Raw genomic sequence first — 12,008 nt, 5'->3', positions numbered from 1 at the left:
GTCTGCAAGGTAAAAACCAGTTTTATTACAAAATTAAGATGTTAAAAGCTTTTTCACGCTCATTTTTGAGGCTACATGAAATGTGATGAATGTGTGCCTATGCAGTCTTAAGTTTTCTGAAAATTTCTAAGGTAGAAGTTTAGGGTATGAATATGTGTGTTCTCAGAGATTAACTCAGTTTGTTTCAGAGATTAACTCGGTTTGTCCACCGAGTATTTACCAGCAATGCATGCTATACCTACTTTAACCTGTTATCTCATTATTATCTAATAAATCATTATTTTGAAATCCTGAAGATGCACAAAAATGTAAAAATAATGCCACTTTTTCCTCGGCTTTTTATTTTGGAAAGTTATTTTTCATAAAAATATGTGTTCATGTTAACATGTAATGACCTTTTATTTTATTCATTTAAAATAGTGAATGAATAAACAACTTTTTATATGTTTTAATTTTTAACATGGTAAATAACAGATATAGCCAATAAATGAAAGACAATATTAAGGAATCCTAGGATCAGGAAGTTTGAGAACTGCTTATCTAGAAAGACGTGTTACAAATGGAAAGAAAAAAAAGATTAAATTAGGTGTGTGCATTAAAAAAGTAGGATTCTGCACATGGACTGGTTTGCAAATGTCTTAAATTCTTGCTCTATTATTACTATGTTTGGGTTTTTTTGCGGTACGCGGGCCTCTCACTGTTGTGGCCTCTCCCGTTGCGGAGTGCTCCGGACGCGCAGACTCAGTGGCCATGGCTCACGGGCCCAGCCGCCCCGCGGCATGTGGGATCTTCCCAGACTGGGGCACGAACCCGTGTCCCCTGCATCGGCAGGCAGACTCACAACCCCTGAGCCACCAGGGAAGCCGTATTATTATTTTTTAATGGAGACTAATTAACAGATGTATATATGCTGTCACCCAGCAATCTCACTTCTGAGAAGTTCTTCTGTAGTCCTACACATAGGAAATGCCATTTGTAAGGTTATTCACTGTAGCACTGTACGTAATGACAAAACACTGGAAACAACCCAAGTTGGGGGAAAGAGGGAGGCAACATATGTTGGTTTAAAAATTACTTTTGCTTTCCTATTCTGGAATAATATGCAGCTGTAGTAAAAGAATAATAAAAGTATTTCTGTGCCGATGGGGAAAGATCTAGAATAGTTGCTAGGTGAAAAAAGCAAGGTGCTAAACAATGCCTAAAATGTTAACTTATAGCATTTGTAAAAATGGGGTGGGGTGGGCAGAGGTGAGACTTTTCACTGTATGGGGTGAGGGGGGGTGTGTAGTTGCTTTTTCAAGTTTTTTATCCTCCTGATCTTTGAACTATGTGAATATATAGCCTAGTGAAAAAATTTTTTTCCATTAAAAATTTTTTTCTTCCAGTTTTATTGAGATATAATTGACATACGGTGAAAAAATTTAATAAAAGAAAAGAAACAAAAAAATCACAGGTGTGATTTTTATATACAAACATTTTGCAAGTTTAATTAGGGGACCTAGAGACCCAAAGAAAAAGGCTTAGCCCTAAATCAAACCTTTGGCAAATAAAGATATATGCACATTGGGGGGTGGGGGAACTGGATGAAGGCAGCCAAAAGGTACAAACTTCCAGTTATAAGAAAAATAAGTACTAGGGAAGTAATGTACAACACGGTAAATATAATTAACACTGCTGTAGGTTATATATGAAAGTTGAGAGTTAAATCTTAAGAGTTCTCATCACAAGGAAATAAAATTTTTTTCTATTTCTTTAATCTTTTATCTCTATGAGATGATGTATGTTCATTACACTTATTGTGGTACTCATTTCATAACTGTATATAAATCAAACCATTATGCTGTACACCTTAAACTTACACAGTGCTGTATGTCAGTTATATCTCAATAAAACTGGAAGAAAAAACTGGAAGAAAAAAAATGCATGCACGTTTTTAAGGAAAAATGAATTGTTTACAACAGGGATTTAAAAAAAAAATTCCCAACGTTTAGCTGACATATTTTATTAATTACTAATTCTGAGCGCATTGAGTAAGAGCCTCTAGGGACCCAATGGTAATAAATTCAGGACAGTCACATTCTGGACTCTCCTGGGCCTGAGGCTGGAGGAAGGTTAGGAGGTCCGATGATGCAGTCAGATCTGAGGCAGGGAATTTGGTTTCCCACATAGGGGCATGCCAAGCGCTCTCTCCAGGCTGATTCTGTGGCCACCTTCCCTCCCACAGGGGGGCTCTGCCTCTGGATCTCACCTGGGGCCCAACAAGGGGTCCCCCCTGGGAGCCTTGATGGCCAAAATAAGGGTGAGGACAAGGCAGCTGGGCCTCGGAGACCTTGTGGTGAGGTTACCCTGCTTGCCCCCAGGAGGGCACGAGGCCCCTGGCTGGCGGTAGACTCTGGACTCCTTATCTGCAGGCATTCTGCCAGCCCGCCAGCCTCGAGGTCAGCAAAGTCCCATTGTAGACATCGAGAGTCCTGCCTGGGGCCCCATCACCATCACCCTTCCTCAGCCTCTCCCCACCCTCCTATGTCTCCAGGGAGTCAGGAAGAGAGGGGGAGAAGACTCCTCCAGAAGAAATTTCTATCCACACAAGCAGAGAACTTCCCAAATAAGCACAGGGACAACTGGCTCCTTTTTCTTCATGTTTTCAAGGAAAAGTCTAGAGGAGCTTCCCTGGTGGCGCAGTGGTTGAGAGTCCGCCTGCCAATGCAGGGGACATGGGTTCGTGCCCCGGTCCGGGAAGATCCCACATGCCGCAGAGCCTGCGCATCCGGAGCCTGTGCTCCGCAACGGGAGAGACCACAACAGTGAGAGGCCCGCGTACCGCAAAAAAAAAAAAAAAAAAGAAAGAAAGAAAAAAAAAAACCTCTAGGATTATCAGAAATTTTATCATCACACTTAGGAATAAACCTGCACCTTTCTTTGATCCTCTCAATCAAGCCTCTTGGCCACTAGCAAACAATGTGACTTGGAAACACCAGTTAACCTCTCTAGATCCAGTTTCTTTAGTTGTAAAACAAAGGGCCTAGACTCGAAGATTCCCGAAGTCCCTCCAGTTCAATATCCTATCATGGGTGGTTCTGCAAAACGCTTAAGCGTTATTTTCTGCAGGCATCAAGTACGAAAAGGCTGAATTATTCTGGAGGAGATCCCGATTTCCAGACATATGGCACTGCCACTTAGATCGCAAGATCCTGTAAATATTGGACATGGATTGACGGTCCTCCTGGAATTGAGTGAGGTGTGAACAGGTAAGGAAGAGAAGAAGATGGTGTAAGGGGTTTGAAAACCGAACCAGTCCAATGACTGATAATTTACTGTGCGTGCGCATGCGCGAACACACCCACGCAGGCGCGCAGACATACACGCAGTGTTAAGTCCTACCCGCCTATTATCAGCCCGGAAACTGAGTATCTCCATTACCTGAAAGAATCAAAGTAGCTCCCAAAACCAAAGGTTGAAAAAAAGTCTTTGTGGGACAGTGAATATGTGGAACAATCCCTGGCAGGCCACTGAAAAAGAAGTTCTATCCGGAAAGGCATGGAAATTGCGTCCATGTTCCCAAGGAGGTGATGAATCAACCCTACGTCTGGGCTCATACCATTCCTACAACCCAACCTACCTATCAGCTCCTGGGACCCCTAAATAATCCACTCCATCCCAGAGAAGATGATGATAATGATGATGTAGATGATCACAAACCTCTACTATGCTCCAGGCACAACCACAACACGATGCACAGCAGTGAGGACAGGTCTACAGAAGTTAAGAACTGTCTCCTGGGGGCTTCCCTGGTGGCGCGGTGGTTGAGAGTCCGCCTGCCGATGCAGGGGACACGGGTTCGTGCCCCGGTCCGGGAAGATCCCACATGCCGCGGAGCAGCTGGGCCCGTGAGCCATGGCCGCTGAGCCTGCGCGTCCGGAGCCTGTGCTCCGCAACGGGAGAGGCCACAACAGTGAGAGAGAGGCCCGCGTACCGCAAAAAGAAAAAAAAAAAGAAATGTCTCCTACTGGAGAGTGATGGGGCCAGAATGTGAACACATTTACCTGGCTCAAAAGCCTGGAATTCTCCTGTCACCTTATACCATCTCTAGTAGAGTGCTGTCTTCTCTGAACTTGACCAAACACAACAGTGTGACCTCTCTTGTGCTGCTACCTTATTCTTCATGTATGGATGTTCTTTCTCCCCCCCAACAAGTGTCTCCAGGAGCCAGGCCCCATCCCCTCTTTGCACTCTCCAGTGGCCAAGTGCAGAGCCAAGCACAGACCAGGCACTGTATATTTAAATACTGAAGTGATGAAATACTGAGAGCCACGGGGCCCTGGTACCTCAACGTAGTCTTCTTGCCTAAATGACAAGGCTAATCATTCTGTCTGGTGCTCTCTAGTCATACCTGCAAACCCAGGAAGAGCACCACTAGTCTATATAGTGGCTGTCACACAATTTATGAAAAACTCACCTCTGAGCCTCCAACAGAAAATGGAATATGCAGTTTTCAATTTCAGGTGCTAAAAGTTATGATTCTCGACATTCTTTCTCTTGTTTCATTAAGTTTCTCTCAGTTTTTATGGCTCTTGTTTTAAGAGTTAAGGATTAATCGTAGATGCTATGGGTAAGAGACCACAGATCTAATCTGACTCCTTCTTCCAGACACAGGGCAAGTTAGGAGCAGAGCTGGGACAGAGGCCAGGAAGCCAGGCCAGTACCCACCACATTACCACCACCACTTCCCAGCAGCCGACCTAACTGGCCTGGGGTTCCTAGGAAAGAGTGACTCCAGACAAAAGCAAGCCCAGGGAGGCTCCAGGAGGAAGGGTCAGGTCAAAGCTGCTCCTCCCCCCACCCTTTCCTAGGCCCCCAGGAGAGCCCTCAGCCACTCTCCAAATCATGCTCACATACTCATGGACACCCAGGCCCTAGCAGACTCTAGATCCTCAAAACTGAAGCCACAAGCTAGAGCTGCGGAAAATTTCTTGACTCAACTGGACCCCAGGATCACACTGTAAATTGCCTGGATGGTATTTTTTCCCATTGCCCCAACCCACCAAAAGAGGGCAGCCTGAGCCAGACCACCTAACCCGGTCGGTAGGGACCAAAAATAGCTAAAAAGCCAAGCCCACGGGATAAGCCAGGTCGGAGTTTAGTTAGTCCCTCCTTTGCCATCCTCCAGCTCCTGCTCCGGGCCGGCCGGAAGATACGGGTCATTTATCTCCAGCTGGGAGGCGGTCTGGCCAGGGTGGGGTGAAGGACTCAGTTCCTGAAAAGCAAAGTCCAGACACCAGTGCACCATCAGAGCCGCCCCGTGAGCTGCCCACCAGATTTGCCCATCTACTCTGATTTTTCTGAGCCCGAGTTTATGGGCTCCAGGAAACCTCTCAGTCTTTTAGTGCGGCTATCGACATCCTGCTCCGGCTCCCACATCCCGCGCTCTCCAGCCAAAGGGACCGTAGCTGCGCCTTCTCTTCCCTCGCCACCAAGTAACCCTCGTCGTGGCACCGCGGCCAGGTAGCCAGGTGTCGCCTCCATCCAGCGTCCCGGTCCGCATGCGGGTGCGCCGGAGCGACTCCCGAAACCGCTGCCGGGCTCGGGGTCCTCTGCGCAGCCGTGCCCCCACCCCCACCCGGTGACCCCGAGCCCCGGAGGCGCACGGCTCCCGCGCGCGATGCCCTATCCCCGGGGCACGAAGCCGCCCCTCCCGCACGCCCTCCCCACCTCACCTGAAGCTGGGCGGACGCCACCTGGCCCGGCGCACCCTCACAAACCAGGCCCTCGGGCGGCCCGAAGCAACAGCAGCAGCGGCAGCACCAGCGCAGCTAGGTCGGCGCGGCCGCGCAGGGAGCCCGCCTGCCCTCACCCCCCGGCCTGCGTCCTTCCCCCCGCGCGGCGCGCATGCCCCGCTATATACCCTGCGCGTCACGGCCGGGCCCCCCCCCCCCCTCGCCCCCCCCCCCCCCCCCCCCCCCCCCCACCCTCCCCAGGGCCTGCCACGTGGGGCCCTGGCTGGCTGTAGGGCTACGTGTGTGAGCTGACTGCCAGCCGCCCGCTAGACCCGACCAGCGTTTGGCTTGCCCAGGCTTGCGGGGCGAGCCAGCGCACTTCTGCGCCTAGCCCGCCGAGAGCCTAGCTTCATCTCGTAAACCAGCCGCGAATTCCATCCCACAGGCTCCTCCTTCCTCTGGAAACCTCCCATTAAGACCTTTCCCTCCTTACGTGGGAAGTTCTCACAACCCGGCCTCCGGCCTCCATCTCCTCGGAGTAACACTGCTACCCACCTAATATGTATGTATGTATGTATGTGTATGTCTATATATATATATATCTTAACACTTCTGATTAATGTAAAAAGCTCGATTCTGAAATACTCCCTGGGAGGGGACGTACCCATAGATAATGTTTTTTCTGCATTTTCCCACCAGACGAAAGAACAAAAAAATTCCTGTTCAAGTTCTAAATAAGCCATATTATACTCACTTTCGAATTAGATGTCGCACCACACATAGCTTAACCGAAAGCTGGGAGAAATGTTAATTTTTGTGTGAGGAGTGTCCTAGGAGTCTTTTCTGATGTGGAGTAGTTCTATTGAGATGGATATCAAGCCTAGGAAATGCAAATTTCTTGAGAAAATAAGCCACCCATTAAATTCCCATTGTTCTGTTCTGCTGGACGTCATGATTGTTTCCTCTGCAGCTAAGCCAGCTGCCACCTCGGTCTATGGGACCCAAAGGAAGGGCTTTCTAAGCAGAATTGTAGCCTGTTAGTACCCAAGTCCCTGTTCCAGCTCAATGACTGGTGCTCAGCCGACACTAAGTGTCTCTGTATTTGCACAGGGAAGGGGGACCACATCCCACTCTGCAAGTCCTGGGGAAAGGAAGGCCCATGATGGCAGTGCTTGTGATGAAAGGAAAGCAGACAATCCCTGAAGTGGGTGGCAGGAAGAATCCAGGCCTCGGTGGCAGCCTGTTCCTCCTTAGAAGGAAGGTAGAGAGGGAAAAAGAAAGAAAGCACTGAAGCAAAGCCAGAGCAGGCCAGACTGTTTATGCCACTCTTGAAGAGACTAGCTGGGCCGTGGGTTTTTCTAAAATTTAATTATCCTCACCCTGCAATTACAGTGCTCCAGTTGAGTAAGAGGTGGGGTGATATTCCTCTCATTTTCCAAGAGATTTCAAAGTAATTGTATCTCTTGCAGAATCTCCCTCAGAGTCCCTTCATCTTTGTAATAACCCTTTATATTTGCCTTTCTTGGTTAAACTCGAGTATTTTTCAGACATTATGTCATTCATTTGGGACTCTCAACCCCAAATCCAATGGGCTGTCAAAAATGGACCAGTCTCTACCATGCATTCCTTTTCTTGAAGTTCTGGAAAAGGAATGAGAAACTCTCCCAGAGATTAAGTGAAACAAGCATTCTTCTAACACACGGAGCTCTGAAAAGTTTGAAGCCCATAAATACATATTACAAAGAAGTGTTAAAATCTTCTTAAAAAACTGAGTTCTAAAAGCAATCCCAAAGGCTCTTCCAGGCAATGTGTCAATACTACAAACAGGGGGGAAGGTACCTTCAGAGAAACAGGAGGGGAGGCAGGACAAGACACCCCACCACAGGCCCTATCACAGCATTCTCACTTGTTTGCAACCAGAAAGGGGTAGAGCTGCCAAAGTCCACCAGAGCTGATAAGCTATCAGTAATCCATTAGGGAATTCAATTAATTATTAACACAGCTAAAAATCAAAAGGTCTTAACTCTCCATAGCCACCCACACACAAAATTCTTTAGGGATACCCAAAGTCCTGCCTTGTCCCACAGTCTTTCCTGCCTAGTGCCAGGTTTGGAGCCCCAATTCTATCTTTCTCTCTACCTAATATAGCCCTTTTTCCTCTTATTTCCCCATTTCCACTTGCTAAAATTCTAACTCTTCAAAGCCACCTCCCTTCAGAAAGATTCTTGATTCTCCTGAAGCATATTCGACCTACATTTTCAAACTCTTCTTACTGTAACCAACAGTAAAAAATATTTTACACTGCATCTCCAGTACAAGTAACAACATAGCGAACATACAAAACTTCCTTAGTACAGTCAACGTTCTGATATTTTATATTGTTTCAATTTTTAAAAAGTGATAGCAAACCCACTAAATTGATTTCATTGGATCATGATTCACAGAATTAAAACATTTTATATGGTTTATGTACTTGCTTTTCCCCTTAAAAATTATTTCATTTCCATCTCTAACCTCTTTATTGGACCTTAATCTGTCTTGCTTACCAAAGATTTCTGTATATACCTGCATCCCCTAACATAACATCTTGCACATAACAGATGCTCAATAAAGTATTAGTTGGATGACTGAACAGGTCAGCTCACTAAAAGTTTGATGTTGGGCAATATTTAAGGAAGTAAACATAAAAATCTGACATTTTCATGACTGCTATTTCTCTTCTGACAAGATGCCACAGCCGCCTGCCTTTTCAAAAGATATGCAGACAGATTTCTTGTAACTGAAGTTAATGGAACAGCCTTGAGAAAGAAGCCAGGGAAATGAGACCCTGGCCCAGAGAGTGTACAAAGTGGGACTGGGGACTTGAAATCAAAGTCCGCTCTGTGGTGTGTTGACAAGGTAGACAACTTGATCAGCTGGGTGGGGCAAAGATCCCCCTTCCACCCCGCAGCTATCAGGCGAGCTCTAGAGAGACTGAAGAGAGAAACCAATGGCGAGGTTTCTAAGACACTTTAAGGGGAAAAATGAGTTTTCTCTGTTTTGGCATGTCTTAACGAATTCAAGAGGATCAGAAGGAATGTGAAGGTTCTAGTTCACCCAAAATCATGTCAGAGGACTAGGACCCCACACTCTGTCAGACAAAAGAAAACATCTTTAGAAGCCACATTTGTCATTTGTTATCATCCGAGGTTTTCAGTGGGCAAAAAAAGATAACTGGGAAAAATAACACTTGGTTCCGTAGCAAGCTATCTATAGGAATTTGATCATTTCATCTAAGACACCTAATTTGTTGGCATTTAATTGTTCATAGTATTCCTTTATAATCCTTTTAATTTCTGTAAGGTTAGTAGTCCTCTCTTTTTTTTTTTCCCCGGCCAGTCTAGCTAAAGGCTTGCCAATTCTGTTAATCTAAGGAACCAACTTTTGGTTTTGTTGATTTTCTGTATTATTTTTCTATTCTCTATCTCATTAATTTCTGCTCTGATCTTTATTAGAAAATATTGTTATTTTGGTCATCTTTTTATTTATTTATTTATTTTTGGCCGCATTGGGTCTTCATTGCTGCCCGCGGGCTTTCTCTAGTTGAGGCAAGTGGGGGCTACTCTTTGTTGTGGTGCGCGGGCTTCTCACTGCAGTGGCTTCTCTTATTGCGGAGCATGGGCTCTAGGCGCACAGGCTTCAGTAGTTGTGGCAGGCGGGCTTCAGTAGTCGTGGCACGTGGGCTCAGTAGTTGCGGTGCACGGGCTTAGTTGCTCTGCAGCATGTGGGATCTTCCCAGACCAGGGCTCGAACCCATGTCCCCTGCATCGGCAGGCGGATTCTTAACCACTGTGCCACCAGGGAAGCCCCAGTCCTCATCTTTGAATGAATGTTTAGATGGGAACAGAATTCCAAGTTGACTATGCATTTTTAAGTTATTATTCCTTTTGTCTTGAGCATCTGTTGTGGTTGGTAACAAGTCTGCTGCCAGTCTAACTTCTTTTATAAGCAATCTCTCTGGTTGTTTTTAAGATTCTGTCTTTGGTGTTCTGTAGTTTCACTACAGCACATCTAGGAGTGGTTATTCTTTTCTTTATCCTCAATAAGTTTCTTCAGGTACAGGATTCATATTTGTCTCTCATTCTGGAAAACTCTATATTGTCCATAATCGTGTGGCTTATTCTATTTTAACCTGCAGGAACTCCTATTAGACCTTCTCATTCTCTCCTTATCTTCTTTTCCATAGTTCCCATTTATACCTGTGTGTGCTGCAATCCAGTTGATTATTTGTTTCTCCAGGGCTCTGGGCTCTCACCAGTCTGGGCCAATCTTCATGGTAATTTGTCAGCATGTGGTCCTTCCACATGCTAATATGAATTCAGGCTGCACACACCTGTCTGTGGCCCAAGCTTGGGGATTTCTCATAAATGCCTTTCGTCTAACTTTCTTGCTGCTGCCCCAGGATGGATGGTTGGCACGGACCTTCTACTCTACTCCCCTTCCAGGTTCCAGCTCTCTTCACCCCAGCAATCCTGCACCTCATAAGGTCTAAGGCTGCATCTTCTATCCTTATCTGAAATGAAAAAGCTCAGTGCTCCTGTCCCTGCATTTTGTCCATAACCCTGGGATGCCGTGTTGGCATCAACTATAACCACTCTGGCTTCCCTTTCTTTCTTGTGCCTCAATATTTTCCCTCCTTCCTCCTTCCCCCAGATCTTCCTCTCTTCCCTCGTTCCATTTCCTGAAAATCCAGCTACTTAACATAAAAAAAATTTTTTTTCCTATTTCGGCCAACCTTCGTCAGTATGGTCAGCTCAAGTCTGCCGTGTTGCCATAAGTCTCCCGTACTCATTCTTTTAATTTTTTTGTGTGCCGTGCAGCTTGGGGGATTCTCATTTCCCTAACCAGGGATCCAGGGATTGAACCCCAGCCAGGGCAGTGAAAGCGCCGAATCCTAACCTCTAGACCGGCAAGGAACACCCACATTTACTCATTCTTAAAAATATGTATGTATCTTTTAGAATAGCTTTAGGTTCACAGCACAGTTTGCAGAGGGTAAAGATTTCCCATATACGTACAGCCTCCCCCATTATCAACATCCCCCACAAGAATGGTACATGTGTTACAATTAGTGAACCTACATCAACTTATCATAATTACCTAAAGTCCCAGTTTACATCAGGGTTCATGCTTAGTGTTTCACAGTCTATGGGTTTACACAAATATATAACAACATGTATCCACCAATACAATATCATACAGAATAGTTTCCTTGACCTAAAAATCCTCTGTGCTCTGCCCATTCATCCCTCCTCTCCCCTAACCCCTGACCCTTTCACTGTCTCTATAGTTTTTGCCTTTTCCAGAATGTTATATAGTTGGAATCATCCAGTATGTAACCTTTTCAGATTGGCTTCTTTCACTCAGTAATATGCATTTAAGTTTCCTGCAGGTCTTTCCAATAGCTTGATAGCTCATTGCTTTTTAGCACTGAATAATATTCCATTGTCTTGTCGTACCACAGTTTATTCACCTACTGATGGACATCTTGGTTGCTTACAAGTTTGGCAGTTATGGATAAAGCTGCTTTAAACATTCATGTGCAGGTTTCTGTGTGGACAGAAGTTGTAAACTCATTTGGGCAAATACCAAGCAGTGTGACTGCTTGATCATATGATAAAAATATGTTTAGTTTTGTAAGAAACTACCAAAGTTTCTTCCAAAGCGGCTATACTATTTCGCATTCCCTCAGGCAATGATGAGTTCATGTTGTTCCACACCCTCAGGGGCATTTGCTGTTGTCAGTGTTTTGGATTTTGGCCATTCTAATAGGAGTGCAGTCGTATCTCATTTTAATGTGTAATTCTCTAATGACATATGATGTTGAGCATCAACATATGATGTTCCAGCCCTGGTCTGGGAAGATCCCACATGCCACAGAGCAACTAAGTCCGTGCGCCACAACTACTGAGCCTGTGCTCTAGAGCCCTCAAGCCACAACCACCGAAGCCCGCACACCTAGAGCCTGTGCTCCACAACAAGAGAAGCCACCACAACGAACAGTAGCCCCCGCTCGCCGCCAACTAGAGGAAGCCTGTGCAGCAACAAAGACCCAATGCAGCCAATAAATAAATAAATAAATTTTTTTAAAAAAGAAATTTATTTTTTTTAATTTAAAAAAATTAATAAAAAAGAAATTGGATTCTTTCTAGAATGAGTTCAAGAAGCACTGCATCACTTAAGATGGAGTTTCTAAATAAATAGAAAAGGACATAGTGGTGAGGCAAGCAGCCAGGGTGCTTTGGGAAGGTATTT

The 12,008-nt window shown here is 45.5% G+C and overlaps 1 protein-coding gene across 3 annotated transcripts in view; it reads right to left on the bottom strand.

The window, feature by feature from the left end:
- Positions 1 to 5,893, bottom strand: part of SLC39A14 (solute carrier family 39 member 14) — a 47,307-nt gene extending 41,414 nt beyond the window's left edge. The window contains exon 1 of one of the 3 annotated variants that reach the window (XM_032635640.1): positions 5,715 to 5,893. The gene's annotated coding sequence lies outside the window, so the exon portion shown is untranslated. The remainder of the gene's footprint in view (positions 1 to 5,714) is intronic. The other 2 variants (XM_032635641.1, XM_032635643.1) reach the window with 2 other exon arrangements.
- Positions 5,894 to 12,008: the final 6,115 nt, after the last annotated feature.

Source organism: Phocoena sinus, chromosome 6 (assembly GCF_008692025.1).
Source record: "Phocoena sinus isolate mPhoSin1 chromosome 6, mPhoSin1.pri, whole genome shotgun sequence".
In the NCBI taxonomy this organism is placed as follows: Eukaryota; Metazoa; Chordata; class Mammalia; order Artiodactyla; family Phocoenidae; genus Phocoena; species Phocoena sinus.
The sequence above is the reverse complement of the archived record's forward strand: the minus strand, read 5'-3'. Positions and strand labels throughout refer to the sequence as shown.